The sequence below is a fragment of the Pelodiscus sinensis genome, chromosome 3 (genome assembly GCF_049634645.1).
Source record: "Pelodiscus sinensis isolate JC-2024 chromosome 3, ASM4963464v1, whole genome shotgun sequence".
Taxonomy (NCBI): Eukaryota; Metazoa; Chordata; order Testudines; family Trionychidae; genus Pelodiscus; species Pelodiscus sinensis.
The window spans coordinates 99,531,151-99,553,463 of NC_134713.1; the positions used below are offsets into that span (position 1 = coordinate 99,531,151).

General features: G+C 39.6%; 1 long non-coding RNA gene across 1 annotated transcript in view; it reads right to left on the reverse strand.

Moving 5' to 3' along the window:
- Nucleotides 1-430: 430 nt before the first annotated feature.
- LOC112543591 (uncharacterized) overlaps nucleotides 431-22,313 on the reverse strand; it is a 56,922-nt gene continuing 35,039 nt past the window's right edge. Inside the window, exons 2-6 of the long non-coding RNA XR_012902692.1 lie at nucleotides 14,837-15,018; nucleotides 11,925-12,110; nucleotides 8,572-8,831; nucleotides 6,869-7,064; nucleotides 431-1,840 (exon numbers count right to left, since the gene is read on the reverse strand). This is a non-coding gene — a long non-coding RNA (uncharacterized LOC112543591). The remainder of the gene's footprint in view (nucleotides 1,841-6,868; nucleotides 7,065-8,571; nucleotides 8,832-11,924; nucleotides 12,111-14,836; nucleotides 15,019-22,313) is intronic.

Here is a 22,313-nt window from a genome sequence, read left to right on the forward strand (position 1 = left end):
GTGGGGCCATGGCTCATGTACCATTTTGGTGGCAGCTCACCAAAGGGAAGTGTGTCTCATCCTGTTTGAGGAGGCTTGGTCTCCCTTGGCTTCTCACACCTGCCATCCATGCCTATCCTCTCCTTGCATTTTGATCTGTGATGATTTAGTTACGGCTGACCTCAGTGAAATGAAAATGCAAGTAAAGAAGTTGGTAGCAGAAGGAGTAGGTCTTTGTTTGAAGACAACAGAAGAAGCCATTAAGTTTGGCTGCACATTAAAGAGGTGCTATTTTGCCTTTACTCTTGTAATGGTGACGTTTCACCAGGTGAAACTATTGAAAATTTGTTGTGGAGTTAATGGCAATCATGAGCATCTAATACATGAGAATGGATTGGTGGTGGTGTTTATAATAATCTTTCATAAAGTCCAGGCTGACACAGAATTAAAGTAGTACAAATATATTTCCTTTCTCACAAACACATACACACACAAAAAGACCAGCTGAAGCAACCTTGCTACCTAGGCCAAACAAAATTCATGTCTTTTCACTTGAACATCATTATTGCCAAACACTCTACTTAGTTCCATAACAAATTTCCTTTCAGGTGGAACATATACAGTCAGGTTACAATGCACTTTTCCAATTCATCACAGTCACACTCAGATGAGCAATATGAATTCCAATTAGTGTTAGATCAAGATATGCTTTCTATAGACATATGTGTAGCTGTAAAGTCTGTTAAAATCTGTAATATTTTATTTGTACATGTAAAAGTAAAAGTACGAGTTGTATGTTTGACTCTGATTATGTGGAACTAGAGGTGACATAATTTTACCCACGATGCCAAGGGCTTATTCTGCATTGAAAAGCATTTGGTAGGTCCTCTGTGCATATGTGAAGGCTCACTGAAGTCAAAGAAGCACTGCATGGGCTCAGGGGTTTGCCTGCATGGTTCTAATATAAGATCAAGGTCTAATTTTCATTACATTGTAAAGTGCTTTGCAGATGCCTTGTGTATGAAAGTTATAGAATGAAACACATCATTCTAACCTGCAGGGAAATAACTTCCAAGATTCAAGCAAGTTTCAGTGTGCACAGACTAAAGTCACAGTAGGCCAAAAAAGAACCAACAAGCAGCTGTAAAACTTGAATATTTTTTCACTGTCAGGATAATAAATTAATATCGGGTTTGAATTTGAATGGAGCTAAGCATTTTCTGAGAGCTGCTGATTGTCTGAATGTCCCATTTACTTCAGTAGTAAGCAAAAGATACTTGACACCCTGCATACTTGTTTCCATCATATATAATTAACAAGTTCCTTAAATAATTAAAACTCAAATAATTCCTAAAAACCCCCACCAAAACCAATTGTCTTTTTCAACACTTGCTCTGTTTACTTTTTTTAATGTAATGCCACTTGATGGCTAAACCTGGCTGGCTGCTTGGGGTTTATATTTCATTTCATACTGTAAGAAAAAAAGATAGATATCATTGCCTAATAATTTGTTAAATTTATTTCATTCCTGTTGACTTTTGTAAACAAACAAACCAACCCTACTTTTAAAACAAACAACAAAACCAAATATCTAGCTGTGGAGACTAATCTAATTTGAGTGTGTACTCTTAATTGGTCTTGAATGCTTTTAGCCCAACTGTAAAAAAAAGAAAATAAGATGATCTCTCAAGTTGTTTTCTTTCTTTCCTTATTCCCCTTTCCTGCTTGGTTCAGTCTGTCTCAGACTCCATAGATCCTGGGAGAGGGAATATTTACGAAATTCCTTCCTGCCTTGGTAAACATACTTTACACAATCTAAAACAGGCTAGTGTTACATTTCTTTGCTGGTCCCTTTTGACTCCTGAAATAAAAAGAAAAAAGAAAAGTGGGAATTTTATATTTGCATTTTATTCAGTAGCGACAACCACTATTTACTTAGAGGAAAGGGGACACACTGTGCTCAGGATTTTGTACTAAAATAAATTGACTTGAATTTCCAATCCTACCATCCTCCTCATGCCCAGCTTTCATCTCTTGCCTGCAGGCCTGTTAAACCTGTATACACATTCACAGAAGGACACATATTCCAATGTACTTAGAACTCTTTCATCAGCACTGTCTGGGTACTTAACAGCAGGCAGGCTGTGACTAAGAAATTTTACTACAGATGTGGGAGAGGTTTGGTTTCACATTCTTAATGGCATTCTCTTTCAATAGGGCAACTTGGTCTTAAAGTCTCACATTTAGTGGATCGTGGCTTGTTTTGTTGCTACTTTTTATTTGTTTATTTCACCTTCCTTCCCTGCTAAATTATGTTCCACGTGGATTATTCATTATTATTATTATTATTGATAATATCCTCATGTTTAAGTGAATATCAGATTTATAGTGCAAGTAATGAAGATTATTTATTACTAGAAAAATACTTCATTTCTATGGACACTTGAGTCCCTGTGATCGTAAACTTGCAGTGACTTACAACGGCTTAGCAGCTAAAATCTCTAAACAACATTAAATCCCACACAGTTCATGAAAAGAGCTAAGCAAAACAGATCACTTACACAGTGATTTCAGCCTTTCTTTGCTCTCAGAAATCATATTCAGATCAATTCATTATTAAATTTACTGCCAATTTTTGCATTTTTTTTACCTTCAATTGCAGAATTCAATGGGAGGTTTATGTAAATGGCTGAAAGACAAGGCCCATAAAACCTTTGCCCACTTTATGAAAGCATCACAAAGATCATGAGGTGCCAACTGAGCAGTAAAATGTTCATTAAAAACTCCCTTGAATTACAAATAACTGAACATCTCATATATAGAACCAGTTTTGTTTTTGAGATCCAATAAATAGCATTTTAAGTGCTTTTTCTTCTCTCAATAAACATAAGTGAATTTGCTTATGAAGTGGGGTGTCACTGAGTCTTGTAGTTCTGTTTTAGGTGTTTGTCTTATTTATGTATTTAAATTTAATATTTTAATACATTTGGATTAAAACCAACCTACAACAGAGTCATCGGTCTCTGTATTTGTATTATGTTGTTGGTATCATCAGAACAAAGAGAAGAGAACACCCTCTCCTTTAGCCTTTGTGATAAGTCTCTTTGAACTGATGTCCATTGAAACAAGACTGGGTAACAAACAAGACTCTTGGCTTTGAGGCTAGATATACACTATGGGGTTTTGAGAAACTCCGTCGCATCCAGGGAACACGTCTGCTCTTCCATATTTTGTTTTGTGGAAGAGCAGACGTGCTCTTTCAGAAGCCCTGTCTTCTTCCTTCCACAAGAAGGAAGGACTCTTCTGAAAGATAAGGTTTTTCCAAAATTTGGCTAAGTGTAGATGGACCAAATTTCGGAAAAAGGTATGCAGATTGTTCAACCACAGTGAACAGGACAGTTGGACAAAAAAAAAAGGCTGGTACAAAAGATATTTTATTATGTGGCTACAATAAGTGAGATACTGGAAAAGCCTATGGATTCTCCAGATGACTGATAAAGTGATAATGCCGTAGATACAAATGGATTAGAGTTTTTTTTTCAACTTAATCCCCTTAATAATGCAGCCTTCATTTTCTGTTCTCTATATCTTTTTAGAAGAAGGTACTATCCAATACCTGAACTTACAATCTTTCTACTGTTCCTATTGGTTTCACTGTGCAAGGAATACCATATCAGGCCCAGAATGTTTAGTTAGTAACTATCCCATTAGACAGTAGTATGGGGAAACTGTTGATTCTTCTTTTTCCATATCAGCTGTTTTCTCACTTGCCAAATTTACTGCTGAACTCCAGTAAAACCAGCACATATGCACAAGACAAGTCTGAGCTCCGTGTGGTATTCATTGTGTTTTTCTGTCGGCAGATTCTTCTTACTCAATATAACTATGAAACATAATATGCTAAAACATTATGTGTATGTGCGTGCACACACATACACAGAACTCTTTAGAAGAGTAGTTATGTACTCGTCTAAAAAGCTGTTCAGTATATCACTGCATGAATGGTGTCATAGCCCATAGCCCTGCTGTATTGTTCAGGACAATAATGTTGTGAAAACCTTGTATCACAGGAAAAGGGAAAGGGTTTAAAAGCATCATACTGAGGCTGGGCATTCTGCCAGAGGGAAGGGATAGAAGTGAAGTGCTCCTAGAGGTTTTCTTTTTTTAGACAATGATTACTGGAGGGGAAAGAAGGCCAGTCAAAGTAGTGCAAAAAGAAAAGAATAAAGTATTCACTGTAGGCTACTGGCAAATCCTTAAATCTCACTTTAAGCAAAAATTCTTCATCTGTAAAATAAAGTGCATAAAATTGCAGTGTTTGAAGAGTATTGTCCATTTCCCCCAGCCATTTCAAAACTGATTAAAATTCATGATATCTATATCTACCCATTGCCACATATACATATGTTTGTGCATACATACGCACACACACACACACACATATTTATGCATACTTACATGCATGTACATATACAATACATTTGTCAGAAAGTCCTGAAGACCCCAAAGAAAGGAAGCCACACCGAGATTGTCTTCAAGAATATGAGTATTCTATTTTTACAACAAAATGTACTGGTCTCATTTGAAAGATTAAATAACTGTTATAGAAATGGCGGATTGTTGAAAATCATTTGCCTTGAACTCACTAGAGAGCAGTGCAGTGTCTTACTGCATTGGAATGGGGAATAGTTATACAAACCAGATGCACTAATGTGGAAGATGAGCCTCTTGGCTTCCTGGCAATGTTGGGTTGTGGTATGTAACAGGAGCATTTTGAGATTTATTTGTATGTGGGGAAAGTGCTCCCTAAAAATTCAATAGCTCTTTGGAGACACAGTTTGTAATTGTATTAGCATTTGTGGTCAAGAGTAACTGAAAGATTTGACTTCTCTTGCACCTATAACAAAACATAATTGTAAGATATGCATTCTCATTTCATTGAGAGATGTAGGCAGTGTTTTGCAGGATTTTCACTTTTAAGGCTTCTGACGTTTAGAAATTAAATTAGGCATGGTGAAGGGTAGACTGGAGGTTGAGGATGCTTTTGGCAAGTAAACACAAAGCTGAAAAGCCAGATTTGCCAAGCATTTCTCAGGGATGTTTGCCCAATTTGCATGTCCTCAGTCAGCCCATGGTGTGTCCTCAGTGTGAAATTGACTAGGACTGTATGAAAATGACAGCTGTGGCTGATGAATTAAGAGTAACACAAAAATATTTAAGTTTTTTTGTGCTACCTAACATATGCTGGTAAACTTGTGGAGTGTGTGGATTTTTTTTGTCTCTGAGGGAGCTATTTCTTTTTTTGTAATAGCCTAAAATTGAAACCCTGATTACTGTATTAGTAATGGTTGGTGAACCTCAGAAGGAGGGCTAATTTTGGGAGAAGCATTGAAAGTCCTGAAGCTGATCCAAAACCAGAGAATTCTCTGGTCTGGAAATCAGGCTAAAAGATGTTTCGATATCAGGTTGTTTTGTGAGATTTTCAATTCTTTTTAGTTCCAGATGTGCAGAAAGTATTGAGAACTATTTTGCAAGGGCTCATTTTGCAATGCTTTTTCTCACAGCTGAAACTAGAAATTCCAGAGATGTGTGAAAATTAAAATAAGTAAATAACCAAGTTCATAGATTTTTTGAGTCATTTCAAGTAATGGGCAGTATCTCCCTGTGGTTCATATGTTTCTCAGTCTTCCTTTAGACCTTACTCTAGCAAAGCACTTTAAAAATGGTTCACTTGAAGCATGTGAATTCTTCCATTGGAGTCAGCAGGAATACGTGCATGTTTTAAAACACCCTTAAAAACAACAATGGTGCTATAGTACCTGAGAGACTAACCAAAACTATATAGATAGCATCATGAGCTTTCATGGGAACAACCCTCTTCAGAAATAATGGAGCAAGAGGCACAGAGGCTCAATTATAAAGCAGAGAGGGGAGGGGAGGAAAACCTGTCAATTAAAGTGTCCATGCTAAATGAGGCTAATAGAATGGGCTGTAAGTGCCCAATATTTAGCTTTTGATGTCACTTGGGTGTTGAATACAATGGGCCATCCAGTTTATGTCATTGTTCAAGCCATGAGAGATAGTATCAAATTTGAGTATGAAGGTCAGTTCCGCAGACTCTTTCTCTAGTTGATTCCTGAAATTACTTTGTAAGAGAATAGCTACATTTAAATCTACTAATGAGTGACCAGGCAAGTTAAAATGTTCCTCAACAGGTTTCTCTGTGTTACCAGTTTTAATATCTGATTTGTATCCATTAATCCTTTTGTAGTAGAGACTGTCCAGTTTGGCCGATATATATGACAAAGGGGCATTGCTGGCACTTGACTTTTTTTGCATGCTTAAAGTGAAGCATGTGCTCTAGTGCTTTGCTAAACTGTTATTCAGAGGTAGGTTGTCAAAGACACAAAAGGTAGTTATACTGAAAATCAATGGGACTTAGGTACCTGACTTTTGTGCACTTGAAAATCTCTGCTTTAGTCAGTAACAAACCTATCCTTTCATAATGGTTGCAGCATTTGAGAAGCATTTCTATCATGCCTGACATGGAAAAGAATAATAGAATCATGGAACACTAGAACTGGAAGGGACCTCAAGAGATCTTCAAATCCAGATTCCTGCCCTCATGACAGGACCAAGCACGATCTATATCATCCCTGATAGATGTCTGCCTAACCTGCTCTTAAACATCTCTAAGGATGGAGATTCCACAATCCCCCTGGGGAATTTATTCCAGTGTTTAACCACCCTGACAGGAAGTTTTTCCTAATGTCCAACCTAAACCTCCTGTGCTGCAGTTTAGCCCATTAGCCCATTGCTTCTTGTCTTATTATCAGAGGCTAAAGAGAACAATTTCCCCCCCTCCTCCCTGTGAAACCCTCTTCGATACCTGAAAACCGCTATCATGTCCTCTCTGTCTTCTCCTTTCCAAACTAAACAAGCTCAATTCTTTCAGACTTGCCTCATAGCTCATGTTTTCTAAACCTTTAATCATTTTTGTTGGTCTTCTCTGGACTTTCTCCAATTTTTCCACATCTTTCTTGAAATGTAGTACCAAGAGCTGGACACAATACTCCAGTTGAGGCCTAATCAGTGCAGAGTAGAATGGAAGAATGACATCATATCTTTCTCACAACACCTGTTAATGCATCCCAGAATCATGTGTCTTTTTTTTTTTTTTTTTGCAACAATGCTACACTGTTGACTCACATTTAGCTTGTGGTCCACTATGACCCCTAAATGTCTTTCTGCACTACTCCTTCCTAGACAGTCACTTCCCATTCTGTATGGGTGTGTCTAAACTACACCCATCTGTTGGCAGAGGGATGTAAATTAGACACATCGAAAGAGTACAGGATCTTTCGAAATTGGGCATTTCTGTCGAAAATGCCCCATCTAAACTGCCGGGTTTGTTTGTTTTTTGAAAAGCCTGATTTAGAAAAAAAGAGGTGGCCGCCATTATGCAAATGAAGCATGGGATATTTAAATCCTGGCTTCATTTGCACTTTTGATGTGTCTAATTTACATCCCTCTGCCAACAGAGGGGTGTAGTTTAGACACACCCTATGTGTGAAATGGATTGTTCCTTTCTAAGTGGAGTACTTTGCATTTGTCCTTCTTAAACTTCATCCTATTTACTTCAGACCATTTCTCCAGTTTATCCAGATGTTTTTTAATTATGACCCTATCCTCCAATGCAGTTGCAACCCCTCCAAACTTGGTATCATCTGCAAACTTAATAATCGTACTCTCTATGCCATCATCTAAATAGTTGATAAACAGAATTGGTCCCAAAACAGACCCCTGCAGAACCCCACTTGTTATGCCTTTCCAGCATGACTGTGAACCATTAGTAACTACTCTCTGAGAATGGTTATCCAGTCAGTTATGCACCCACCTTACAGTAGTCCAATCTAAGTTGTATTTGCCTAATTTATTGATAAGACGGTCATGCAAGACTGTATCAAATGCCTTACTAAAGTTTAGGTATACCACATCCACTGCTTCTCCCTTATCCATAAGACTTGTAATACTATGGAAGTAAGCGATCAGATTGGTTTGACATGATTTGTTCTTTACAAATCCATCTGGCTGTTACCTATTACTTTATTTTCTTCCAGATGTTTGCAGATGAATTCCTTAATTACCTGCTCCATTATCTTTCCTGGTACAGAAGTTAAACTGACTCGTCTGTAGTTTCCTGGGTGGTTCTTATTTCCCTTTTTATAGATCAGCACTATATTTGCCCTTTTCCAGTCTTCTGGAATCTCTCTCAACTTCCATGATTTTTCAAAGATGATAGCTAAAGGCTCAGATACTTCCTCTATCAGCTCCTTGAGTATTTTAGAATGCATTTCATCAGGCCCTGGAGGCTTGAAGACATCTAATTTTTCTAAGTGATTTTTAACTTTTTTTTTTAATTTTAACTTCTAAACCTATCCCATTTCCACTAAAGAATATGAGGACCAATCCACAACATTGACACTCTGGTAAAAATTCTATTCTTAGTTACAGTGGCGTAAATTCTGTGTAACTTCATTGATTATTATGGAGCGACTCCAATTTTACATCATGAAAATGAGAGAAACTGACCTTTTGACTCCTGTTATGCCAGTGGTTTCTTTAATTCTTGCATTAACAAACGCAGTCACATTTCTCACAATGTACCATTGTTTCTATGAGCTACATGAGGAACTGATAGCCTCTTCATAAAGACAATCCGTTATGATTTTTGGCTCCATTCAGAGAGATTTTATAACATGTTTGGCACTAGTGACACCACACACAGGGTGATGCATTCAGTTTTGGGCACCTTAGTGACGTCAATAAACTGGAGAGTATTCAACAAAAAGCTGAAAATATTATGACAAGGTTAGAAGGACTGATTTATGAGAGACAATTAAAATCACCAAATATATATTGCTTGCCTGAATTAGATCAAATCTCAGATCACCATGAATGAATACTGAAAGCCCGTGAACATCAAGAAGAGACACATTTAGGGTTTTCAGGGAGTTATAATTATGAACGATGGGATGAAATTGAGCAATGGAAAATAGAAGCTCAGTATGAAGGGAAATTGCCTAATTGAATGAAATAGTCTCCCAAGGGAAGTAGCAGAACCCTGTTGGCTGAGTCGCTAAAATTAGATTGGATGATGGAGTTTTTCTCCTCTATCTCCCCACTGCCACTGCCTTTTCCCACTGCAGGACTCCTTCATAGTGGTGGGAAAGACTCCAGCAATTCCCTGATGTGTAGGGGTAGACAGGTGGGGTGGAAGACCCTGGTGGCAGGAAACTACACTGCTAAAAATAGCAGGGTTGATTAGAGGAGCACTTCTTGTGTGTGTACAGAGCTATATACAGTTCTGTCATGTCTTTATTTTCCTAAGCAGTGATTTACATTCTATACTATTTATACCTATTTTAGCTGGAGGGGATGGGGGTACAGGGCATGAATGCCCAGTAATCTGGCTGTTGGGGAGACTATCTCCATCCTGGTTCCTGATGTCCCATCCCCACCCCTTCCCTATAGGAGCCTAGCACATCTACACTATGGCTCCCAGCTCCAACCCAGCCCTAGTGTACTGGGGATCTAGGTGTCAAAGTTCAAGGAGAATAGTCAGGACCATGCCAGCCTCCCTTCACCTACATGTACTCAACATGCCACCAAAGGACTGTGCAGTGTAGACACATCCTCTGTTCTACTACTGTATTCTACCCAGTATGTGTGTGATACTCCCATTACTGACACACAAGTGTGGGTACCAACCTCAGGGAACGCCAATAAAAACCAGGGCACAAACTCCTAATTGGTTGTTAATTCTAATCTTGGATTTCATTAACCAACTGAATGAAGTGTAAACTCCTCAGGAACTTTAGCAGTCTTAACACGGAGTCAGATAATCCCCTAGGCTATGTCTACACTCGTGGCTTCTTGAGCTAGAAATATGCAAATGAGCAGGGCTTGACAAACAGTGGCAAAAGCCGCTTGCCAGCCCCGCACTGCACATGCGCAAGAGTCGCATGGCGCATGCACGCGCCACCGGTAAACAGGGCGTGCGGCTGAAATCTATGGGCGAGTAGATTCTATAGTTTGTCAAGCCTTGCAAATGAGGCTAAGCATGGAATAATGCCAAGCCTCATTTGCATACCTAATGAGCCGCCATTTTTGCAGAAGAGGCTCTTGCGCCATAAGGAGCTGTCTACACTTCCCCTTCTTGTGCAAGAAAAACCCTCTTGCACAATGCTGTTATGCCGATTATTTTAAGGAATAAAGGCATTGCACAAGAGGGGTTTTTTTTGTGGAAGAAGGGGCAGTGTAGGCAGCTCCTTCCGGCGCAAGAGCCTCTTCTGCAAAAATGGTGGCTCATTAGGTATGCAAATGATGCTTGGCAATACTCCACGCTTAGCCTCATTTGCATATTTCTGGCACAAGAAGCTGCGAGTGTAGACATAGCTGGAGTTCTCTGGTCTGTCTTGCCACCCAAGTGAGCATGTCTCTCTCATAAATGACTCTTTATACCAAGACTTTCAGTAATATTCAGGTTATTCCTGGTCCTGAAAAAACAGTCACTTTAAGTCAATTGAACTTTAGGTCTCACCCCAAAGACAGTGCTTATAGACAGTCCTATAGTTAACTATATGGAGATTTAATAAATAGGAAAGGGAAATAGAGAGTTATTTACAGGGTTAAAGCAAGCAAATATAGATACATGAATGAGCTCATGTCAGGTTTTAAAAGATAATATAGACTTCTATTATGTGTTTGATCTTGCATAATTCATCTTTATGGAGAGGAGAGCAGAACAATAGTCCTTTTGTTGACATTTCCTCAATCCAGATGTGGACACATTTCAGTTTTAAGGTCTACCCATGGCCTTCTGGTATTGATGAGTCTTCTCTTTTGCAGGAAGGGGGAACAATAATTTCTGTAAAGACCAGCTCATCACACTAATTAATGTGTGGCTCACAATTCAGACACTGATACATTATATTACAGCATGGAACATAGATACTACAAGTAACATTAATGCATGCAGCAACTAACAAGCATTCAGAATATGTGTACTAGCTATGAGGATATGAGCAGTCACATTGGCTTTGCTAGATTTGGGCTTTAATGCTCTTAACATATGAAATCTGAAATTTGTGTATTTTTATTTTAGTGTCCCAATAAATTACAATTAATGTCTAATTCACTATTTCCTATTATTCCTCGGTCTGTTTTAGCATTGTTGCTTTCAAAGTATCTTTGTCCACTTGTAAATTTCAGATGTATAATGTTTTAGATTGAAAACAATGTTTTGCCCATATTTTGAATGGTTTTATTTTCCTGACCTCACTACTAGCTGCTCTTCCAAAATTAATATCTGTGAATTTGGAAGAGGGACTAAATTACATTCATTACATAAAATTTCTATTGCCCTAATACAATATCTAAGGGTATGTTTACACTGCCACACTAGTTCGAACTAGGGTGGCTAATATAGGCATTTGAACTTGCAAATGAAGCCTGGGATTTAAATATCCTGGGCTTTATTTGCATGTTCCCAGGCGTTGCCATTTTTAAATGTCCCGTAGTTCGAACTACCTGCCCGCGGCTACATGCAGCACAGACTAGGTAGTTCGAATTAAAGCTCCTAATTTGAACTACCATTAGTCCTCATTGCAGGAGGAGTAACGGTAGTTCTAATTAGGAGCTTTAATTCGAACTACCTAGTCCGTGCCGTTTGTAATCGCAGGCAGGTAGTTTGAACTACGGGGCATTTAAAAATGGCGACGCCCAGGAACATACAAATAAAGCCTGGGATATTTAAATCCCGGGCTTCGTTTGCAAGTTCAAATGCCTACATTAGCCACCCTAGTTCGAACTAGTGTAGACATACCCTAAGAGAATTATATCATGGTAAAGGCACAACATTTAGCAGTACATAGTAGACATACCTTCAAAAGCAAAACTCCTGGAAAACATTCTGTGGCATAGATCCTTCATATAATCCAGCTCCAATTATGGACTTCTACACAATCTCCATCTTTCTCCACGCACCCTCACGCTGACCCCTGTTGCACACACAGATCTTTTTCTCTTCAGGAAAAGCCTGACATACTGATGATGTCTCTTGCAGTGCCCTAAAGTATTAGATGTCAGCGGGGCAAATCAAAGCAAAAAATTAATTCCAGAGCTGAGAACTGTAGTTTATCTATGGTTTATTCCAGGAGAGTGGAGGTGGCTACTGGCTTTAATGCCTCTGAGGTTTGGAAGTGCTGGTAGTCCACATGGAAGAAGTGACAACATCTGAGGTAAACAAACACAGGACTCTGATTCTATTTCACCTTGTTTAATGAAATATTCAGTGAGGCCAGATTTAACATTCATTCTTTGTGTTCTACCGTAGATGTGATACATGGCCATTTATCATCCTACTTGTTTACAGTCATTTTAACCAAAGGGCATTGGCATGGCATGAGTACAGCTTTCATTAGACTGTATCAGATGCTGCTGAAAATCAAATATTGCATCCACTGAACTCCATCTACTAATTTTGTAATTCTGTTCTCTTCCTCCATCCCAAAAACATAAATCACAAGTGCCATGGAATATTTTTTAAGCAATCCATGCTACTCTAGACATGTAGGGCTTCCTTGTCTCGTAGTAGGAACAGAAGTTACTTATGGGATGGTAATTGCTATGATCATTCTTTTTTCCTATTTTTGAAGATTAATACTACATTTTCTCTTGTCTTCCAATACTTTCTCTGTCCATGATTCCCTGTCCCCTTCTGAATTAAGCCTAAGATTATATTTTATCTGCTTTTTCAATTACTCCTTCATGCAGGGCAGACCTCCTCACCCAGCTGATGATGGTCAGATCTGAGAGGTTAACTATAGTAATTCAGAAGCCATGAGTGTGTACAAGTAGCTTAAACTGCTACTGCAATATCCATCACACTGTACTTATCCATACTGATTTACATTTTTCATCACATGCTCAAGTCTTAATTTTTTTGGTCTTTCTGAAATTTTTCTCAGTGGTGCTTCTCCTGTAGGCTACTTCCCCAGGAAGGAAACTGAAAAGTGAAATCAGTATTTTACCTACACCCCAAATTCCAAAAGGTATTCACAGCTATTCATTTACCAGTGCAATGCTTCCATGCCTCTAGAGAAAAGGATGGTGCAGAAACAGCTGCTTCATTGCCCCAAACTGTGTTATATATTACATTAGGGGCCTCCAAAGCAGCAGGACTTCAGGGAGGGCAGACAAACATCCGTGATGATCCTGGCAGCCACTGTAGAACACTCCACTAGTTCATGTGCCGTATAGAAGAGTAACATTGAGAGCTAGCTGATTTATTTATTTATTTGGTCAGAATGATTTTCATTAAAAAAAAAAAAAAACCCCACACCACTGCCCTGATGATAAAACAGTAATTTTCCATGGGAAAATTTTAGTTTTGTGGAAAATTTCAAATTTCCATTGGGAAAATCAAAATGACAGTTCTCTGGCTGCTAGGAAAGGCTCTTATCAATTTCGCTTTCTGCCTGTAAAATTGACAAAATCTTTCCCGGAGGGCTGCTGAGGGTGAATGCCCTGATTTGGTGCCTCCCTACTTCATTTGGGTGAAAAAGTAGAGAGCCCAGACACTGTCTCCACCCACAGCCCCATGGCCAAAGCATCCAAGCACTCTACCTCTCGGAATTTCTGGCCCTGAAGTACAAGGAACAGCTTCAAAAGGAGAGAGTGAGGGAACTCCCCCGCCCCATCAGAATATCCCAATGGTTAGGGCACTCTTCTGAGCGGTATAAAAATTTTAGGTGCCTACAGGATTAGGCAGCAGCTGAGCAGGAGTTTTGAGGATGTCAATGATGCTGAAATGTCAGACATGGCCACCCAAGTTGTGTGGGGTTTTTGTGTGTGTGTGTGTGTGTGTGTGTGTGTGTGTGTGTATGGATCTAATCCTAGAAGATCGCATTTAACATCAGTCCTTTCACTTCCTTAAAGGGAATGCATCACCAGTCTCTCTCTCTCTCATAAAAGTTACTGACTTAAAATTTGGTGTAGTAGTTGGTACATATAAATAATACAGCAGAATTGCAGCCACTAACTGATGCATAGAAGAAACAGTACATACAGTGGAGAGGAAGCTTTGGCACAGGACAATGGGGAAAGCCTTATCTTTAAGGAATAGGAAGGACCCTTAATTTTGGCAAAGAACAGACAAGATCTTAATTTTTATGGTATCAGAGGATACATATGACCTCTTTTGGAAAATAGGTATAGTAGTAGTATAACTCAATTGTTGAAAATTAAAGAATATAATAGACAAAATCACCTTTTTATTTAAAGAAAATATAGGGTCTTTGTCTAAATGTAAAGGTTGACTTTCTTTTGTAATTTCATTATACTGTGTTCATTATTTCTTGACTATATCTGGGAAGCAAATGCATAAAATTCTTTTGCTGGTGTCTGAAATATGAAATCACAGCTTCCATGGGAGATCAGTACTTTTTTTTGTTTGATTGGGCTTTTTTACTACATAAACTGTAGCTAGCCAATTCCTGTCTGTGACTTAAAGTACTTCGGGAGTATAATATCCTGAAGACAGTAGCAGATGCCTTACATTGAAAGGCTGTCCCTCCCTGGTTTTTAGTAGTGTTGTCAGCACACATTTTGTCCCCTTTCCATTCTTTTGTTGGTCTAGCCTCTGGTTGCAATACAGTTAAACCAAATGGCTTAACTGCAATTTATCCAACAGTGTAATTACCCAAGTTGCTCAAGGGGTCTCTAGGCTTCATTCCCAGCTGGGAGACTTCTTGCTATTTTTAATTTTTTTAACATAATAAAGAAAAAGACTTACCAAGCAGAGTTTTAAAACAAAGTACACAGAATTCCTAACCGTAGAGTAATCTCAGGCACTGGTTCAGCAGTCACAATAAGTCTCTTAATGCCATGTGACAGCAGCCTCTGTTAGTTGTGTTTTTTTTTTTCATTTTTTCAGGGGTTGATAATTGAACCACAGGAATCCACTCACAGCTGAAACTTAAGAAAGTTTGAGTTAGTTTGAAAAGCTGGCTGGTTATCAGTAAACATTTAATGGGAGGATTTATTAATAGTTATTTCTCTCTTAATTCTCAATAGTTTCATATGGAATTCAGAAAACAAAATAATAAAACAAGCAAATCAGCTAATTATTATCCATATACATGTAATATGCTGGGGTATTTTTAAGAGATAATGTAAGATTTTTCCCCTTTAGGTTCTTATATGCTGTTTGCATTCCTATAACCCTTTTTTTTTAAATTCAAGTAGGTGTCAGATTTATATTATAAACATTTTGGGATATTTAAACTATTAATTAAATATACAGAAGGCTCCTTCTGGTATTTTTTGCATAATATATTTTTGCTAAGTTTTTAAATCGGTGGCTACGTCTACACTGGCCCCTCTTCCGGAAGGGGCATGTAAATTTCAGCAGTCGTCGTAGGGAAATCCGCGGGGGATTTAAATATCCCCCGCGGCATTTAAATAAAAATGTCCGCCGCTTTTTTCCGGCTTTTAAAAAAGCCGGAAAAGAGCGTCTAGACTGGCCCCGATCCTCCGGAAAAAGTGCCCTTTTCCGGAGGCTCTTATTCCTACTGTAAGAATAAGAGCCTCCGGAAAAGGGTACTTTTTCCGGAGGATCGGGGCCAGTCTAGACGCTCTTTTCCGGCTTTTTTAAAAGCCGGAAAAAAGCGGCGGACATTTTTATTTAAATGCCGCGGGGGATATTTAAATCCCCCGCGGATTTCCCTACGACGACTGCTGAAATTTACATGCCCCTTCCGGAAGAGGGGCCAGTGTAGACGTAGCCAGCGTGTCTTGAAGCACCTATGGTGTGTCTAGACTACAGGGTTTTTTCGAAAAAAGTGGCCTTTTTTCGAAAAAACTTTCCCTGCGTCTAGACTGCTGCCACATTCTTTTGAAAGTAAATCGAAAGGATGCGGCAGTTTTTTCGACTGCGGGAAACCTTGTTTTACGAGGAATAACACCTTTTTTTGAAAGTACTCTTTTGAAAAAAGGCGCTATGTAATGCAAATTGTGCTTTTTTGAAAGAGAGCACCCAGACTGCCTGGGTGCTCTCTTTCGAAAAAGGGGCTTTTTCGTTGTCTAGGTGCTCTTTTTCGAAAGAGGCTTTTTCGAAAGTATCTTTCAAAAAAGCCTTTTTTGAAAGAGGCTTGCAGTCTAGATGTAGACCTACTGACAAACTATGATGTGGAGTAATGGACATCTAACTGAAGAGCTCTTGTGAAAGTGCTTGAAAAGTCCATATGTGTGGGATGAAGAAAGTGCTCTTGCCTGTTTGGTAAGTTGCACTTTATTTTGGTTTTCTAAGCAACCAGTGACCATTTATGTATATCTTATGAATCACCAGGGTTACAAACTAGCATTCCACTCCATCAGAAAGCTTGGGAACTCTCGCTTTCTAGTGATACATGGCAATATTTTCTGTTGCTGGTGTTCTGAGACAGATCAAAATTTCAATCACACCATTTTTATAACCATTTGCTTTTGCATGTTCCTACTTCCCTCTGTTCTCAGCTAATTTTAGTGACTATTATCACTGGAGCTATTAGAGCTAGAGACAATGTTGCACTGCACATGATCAGAAACTTTATAATTTCCTCAAGTGGTATAAAATGTTAATATCTAATGATATGGTTTGCAAGAATATTGGCTGCTAAAATCATGCTTGGACTCAAGTGAGTGTGGTGGGAAAATAATATAGTCTGATTTTTAGAGTCCAGATGTCATTTAATTTATTAAACTTGATCTGGTTCCTTATGACTTGGAACCACCACCCACCCACAATGTGAATAAGAATTGCCATGCTGATCAAATTGGAGGTCCACCTAAGCCCTTATCCTGTTTCTGATAGTGGCTAAGATGAAATGCTTCAGGGAAGGGACAAGAAGCTACAGTAGGCAATTGTGGGATAATTTCCCCTTCCTCACCCCAAATTAGGTCTCATGTTGATCTCGAAGGGCACGTCTACACTACAGCATTATTTCAAAATAAGTTACTTCAGAATTATAACTCCTGGAATAGCTATTTCGAAATAATGCATCCACACTACAAAACCCCATCAAAATAGTGCAGATCTGTATCGAAATAACGCGTCCACACAGATTGGAGCCTGAACTGCATTTAAGGTGCATAAAGTGCATAAAGTGCATTGGAGCCTGAACTGCATTTAAGTGCATAAAGCACTCTGGGCAGGGCATCAGGACAGCAGTCACTTCCTGGAGCTGCTGCCTGTGCCTATCTGAGGCTCGTGCTTAAAAGAGCTCCCCTCTACCAATGTGTCTGACCCTTCTCCATTGCCTATCCCCTTGGGGGACAGCAGACACCACAGTGTTGTCTCTGGTTGCCATTGTGGATGCCACAGCACTTCCAGTATGGAGCTGGACCTGCTGCAAAGCTGTCACCAGCTCTTAGACCTCCTGCTGCACCTCCTGGCACAGTTAATGCAGGCAGCCCTTGTGGCACACAGAGTGAGAAATTGTATCCTTGTCTGCTGTATCCCTGGGGCTTCAGAGCTTGCAGCTGTGGTGGTGGGAGGGGGAGAGGGAAGTGCTGGGTTTTGCGTTGGCAGCAAGGAGGGCTGGGCTGGTTGCTGGTGTGTGGCACAGTGCCACAAGCACTTTTCCTTCTGCTTGCACCTTTAAAGGCTGCAGGGGAAGGGAAACTACAGAGTTCTGAGGGGTGTGGACAGAGCCACCAGGGCAGCTGTGAGAAGCCCTGGAGGCCAAATATTTCTAAATAAGCACAGGTGTGCCATCCACTCATCCTATTTCAAAATATCTATTTCGAAATAGGTGCTATGCCTCATTGAATGAGGGTTTACTATTTCGGAATAGGAAATAATTTCAAAATAATGGGCTTGCTGTGTGGACGCTCACCTTGTTGTTTCGAAATAACTCTGTAGTTTAGACATCCCCTAATCGAAATTGTCTTAAACCTTGAAGCACGATGATCAATATCCCTTCTGAATTTTTGTCCGAACTCCAGATACTTTTATTAATCCATGTAAATATCCTATTCCTTTTTAATCTTGCTAAATTCTCGGCCTTAGTGGCGATCTATGACAATGCATTAACACTCAAATTACATGTAGTGTGAAAAGATATTTCCTTTTATCTATTCTGAATATTTCACATTTTAATTTTATTGAATGTACAGGGCTTTCGAAAGTGAAAGTAGTTGCGACACATTTTTTTGGGAACCCCCCTCATTTTTTGAGGAAGAGCGGCTTTTTGAAAAGGGGGTGGGGGTGGCTGAAAAAAATGTGTCCCGACTACTTTCACTTTCGAAAGCTCCACTTTTGAAAGTGAGATTGGAAGAAGATAAGCAACTTCCCGTGGAATTTGCATATCCTCTTTCGGAACTTCAGCGTAGAATAGACATAACCTTGGACCACATACTGCCAGCAGCAGAGACTAAATCTTAACAAAACGAAGAGAGCTGGTGCTGCTTTCCATCTCAACAATCATCTTTTCAGACAACCCATACTGATCCATGTACAGGGTGGTTACTGCCATTTCAGTCAGATGTCACATAATTGGGACTCCCCATGCATCTGATAAAGTGGTTTTGACACCATGATAGCTTATGCCCAAATAAATCTGTTAGTTTTTAAGGAACCACAGGACTCCTCTTTGTTTTTACAGATCCAGACTACCTCTCTGATAATTGGGACTGTAGCCTGACATACTAGTTTTCACTTCAGAAGCCTCTTCTGGTACTGCCTTGTTACAAAAATTGTTGGGCACCTCTTGAGGAACAGACCCAGTGGTTCCATGTACTCTGTATTGGCCCTTGTGTATGCTCCAGCTGAATGATATTCTAAGCTTTGGGGGTGCTGCCTCTGCATTCAGCTTGTTGACATGAATCTGAATTCAGCCACTTGCAGTGGCTGCTTATATCCTACACCAGCCTTCAGGTGATATGTGCTAGCATGCATAAGTCTGCCAGACCTGCGATGAGATGCCATTACTGTTAAGTCTGCCTGGAAAGCTGTAACAGATGATACTAACCTATTCGCTCTCCAGCTCACTGGCTGTCCCATTTTCAGACAGGAAACAACTCAAAGGTCTGCAGCCCCAACTCAAAGGTCTGCTTGTAGATCTCTCAAGACCACCTTGTTACAGTGGCTGATGCACTCCTGGACAAGAGTGCTATTGGCCCTTTACCATTCATGGATGACTGGTGCCACCAAGTAGCTGAAAATAACATTCTTATAGCATGAAGATACTGGTGGGAAAGAGAGACTAACATGTTAAGTAAATTCAGGAGTATATCACTTCACCTGCTTCCTTGTCCTCTTGATCATAGATCCTGGACCAGGCTCAACAAGATTATTCTCTGGCTCATCCAGGGCTGCTGCAGCTACATACTAAACTGGTCCAGTTTCCTGTCTGTGCTGTGACTGGGGCAGTGTTGCAGATGGTAACTCCTGGAGTGGAAGAGTGCCCAGTTCAACATCTGGAAGGCAGTTTACAATGCCTAGCCTCCCTAAATAAACTTCTGGCTACTGAACTTGGACATTGAGCTCTGACATCTGCACATGAAAGGAGAGTTCTTGCCTGTGGCCTAGCCACACAGTTTTATAGAGTAAACAGTGACAGCATCAAGTGGGTTACCTCAGTCTGTCATATCTGTCCACATACATATTCATGAGAATTCTGTTTTAAGTGGACTGAGAACTTCAGGCATTGCGTGATGAATACTTAAAATCCATTGTATTTTTTCATTTTTCCCTACTTTTAAATGAAACAATCGGTGGGAAAACTCCAACACTACCGCTTTGTTTTGTATTGCTGAGTTGCAGAGAGTGCTGGGGCTAAAATACATTCCGGAGTGCCCTTTACTCCTCCTAATGATAACATGGCTTTTAAAACTGTTTCAGAAATGAGTTAATGACATTATTTTCAAAACTGGGTAAACACATCCATAATTCTGCTCTGTTCAAGGCAGGGTTACTGTGCTAAACAAATCAACAAGGCCAAGGCCTTTGAATGCATCTGGAAAATAGTTAAGATCCTGTCTAAACTACAAAGTGAAAACAAAGCTGTTCTTGGTTCCTTTGACGCACTTGTGAGTGCCCTCAGCAGGGTTCAAACAGGCCCCTTTTATTATTTCTTACACTGTCTAAAAAGAGGCATGGAAAAAGATGGTGCCTGATTTCACATATAATGTGATCCATCTCCAGTGGAATGACTCCTAATTTACACTAGTGCAGGCAGAGTGAGAATCAGTGAGCATTGTTTCTGCCCTGAATACACAAGGCTAATACACCTATATTGTTAAATGTGCCCTCCTTTCAATCACTGCAGTAGCTGAGTGTTTCACAGATATTAAAAAAACAAATGGGCCTATAGCAACTTAAAGACTAACAAAAAATGTATATGGTATCATGAGCTTTCATGAGCACAACCCACTTCTTCAGATGAGTGGAGCAAGAGACATAGAGACAAAGATAGTAATTAATTTATTCCCACAGGATCCCTGTATGTTCCCATTTTATCCCTGGGAATCTGAAACATAGAGAGTAAGAACTTGATCCAAAAATCAGTTAAATCGATGGGAGCCCTTTTTTTTGTTTAATTCACTTATAGAAGACTTTAACATTTGCTTAGTGTAGGCAGATACTATGCTGCACGTTCTTAAGTCATGCTGTTTTTAAAGAGCCTATGTGTGTGGTTAGAGCTCAAACCATAAGATGAGTCAAGGAAAGTGTGTAGAAAAGTTTGCGTTAATTCAGAATTTCTTTGGGTCTGATAAACCTTCATGCTACTTTAATACAATGTGGTATGATTAATTTTGATATTGAACTAACAGTTTGAGAGAGAAAATACTATGTTTTCTACCTGGAAGATCTGGAATTCTTCAGGATTATTAGTGTAGTTTTATTGCGTTCTCTCTTTTTTTTTTTTCATTACTGAGAGACTGATAAGAATGAGAACTTGCTACTAACGCACCGAGGTTATTGACATGTGACAAGCCACATAAAAGGAACCAACTCTTTGGGTGCCTTCCTTGTCCTCAGTCTGCAAAGTTTCAACAAGTGTATGGCCACTAGGAGCTAAAAAAATGTGTGAACTGGATTTTCAAAAACAATTAAGCAGTGTTACTCATAAAGTTTCATATTTGCAGGATCAGAACCAACTTTCTGTATGTGTTTGTTTCTATTTGATCTGTAGGAAAATCTCCATATTATTCAGTTAGCAAGCTGCTATTAGAGATATTTAGATCTAAAAGCAAAACAAAACAACAACAAAAATAAACTACCCCCTCCCCTCACACACTCTAAAATGTCCCTATTTTATTGTTAAGTAGTGTTTGTAAAGTAGCTTAGAAAAAATTGTTCCTGACCTTTAATTAGCTAATGTTTGGAAAGCAATTTGAAGATAAGAAATGCTGTATTATTTCTTTTGCCTGAGGCTGATTACTTATGAACAGCAAACCTTAGATGAGTACAGGTGATAAATATGACCCAATAGGCTGCACAACCAGGGTATTACTATTAAAGCAAATTCAGGGGCCATGTTCTTCTGCTGCATCTGAGATTGAGGGTCTTGACAAAAGTGAGGAGATGCCACCCTCAGCCAAGACACACTGTAGAGAATTCTGGCTTCTCAGAGCTGGAAGAGGCAATGAGTCAGGGCAGGTGCTGTTAAGGCTCCTTCAGGGGAAAGCAATAGATGTTAAAATGCCAGGTCCTCAGATACAGCTTGGTGAGGAGCAGAGGGAGATGCAAAGCAAATCTGGACTACCTTTATGTTCTCTCAATAGTGGAGCTGCTCTAAATGAAGATGGCTATCCACGAAGCCAATGGGCTTCATGGCAGCTGAGGAATTAGAAGGGTGCATGGATATCCCCTAGTCACTTTCTCATTTCTCCAGTGATTGTCTCTTTATCTTCATGATCTAGATAGGTAAGGGTAGGAACTGTTAGAGTGGCTGTCTGCCACCTCTGGATCCCCTTAGACTATCAGAATCCAGCAGTTATGTAAGTTGTCTTTGGGGCACCTTTGCACTGGTGGAGAAATTCAGAGAGACCCTATTGCAAGCCAGGATATGGCCATATGAACTTAAACTTCTTCAGTTCCCTGTGCCAGGTAGGGGCAGCTACTGCTTTTAATTGACTAATGGGACTATGCCCCACCAAAAATGCCCTCCTGAACTGTAGACTCTGTTTAGTGTGGGTGATGCATGGCAGGATGCAGGACCACCTGCTGTCTTTAATGGGCTTTTAGTAGGGCTGATGCCTAGAATAAATATTAGTGGTCTGGATCA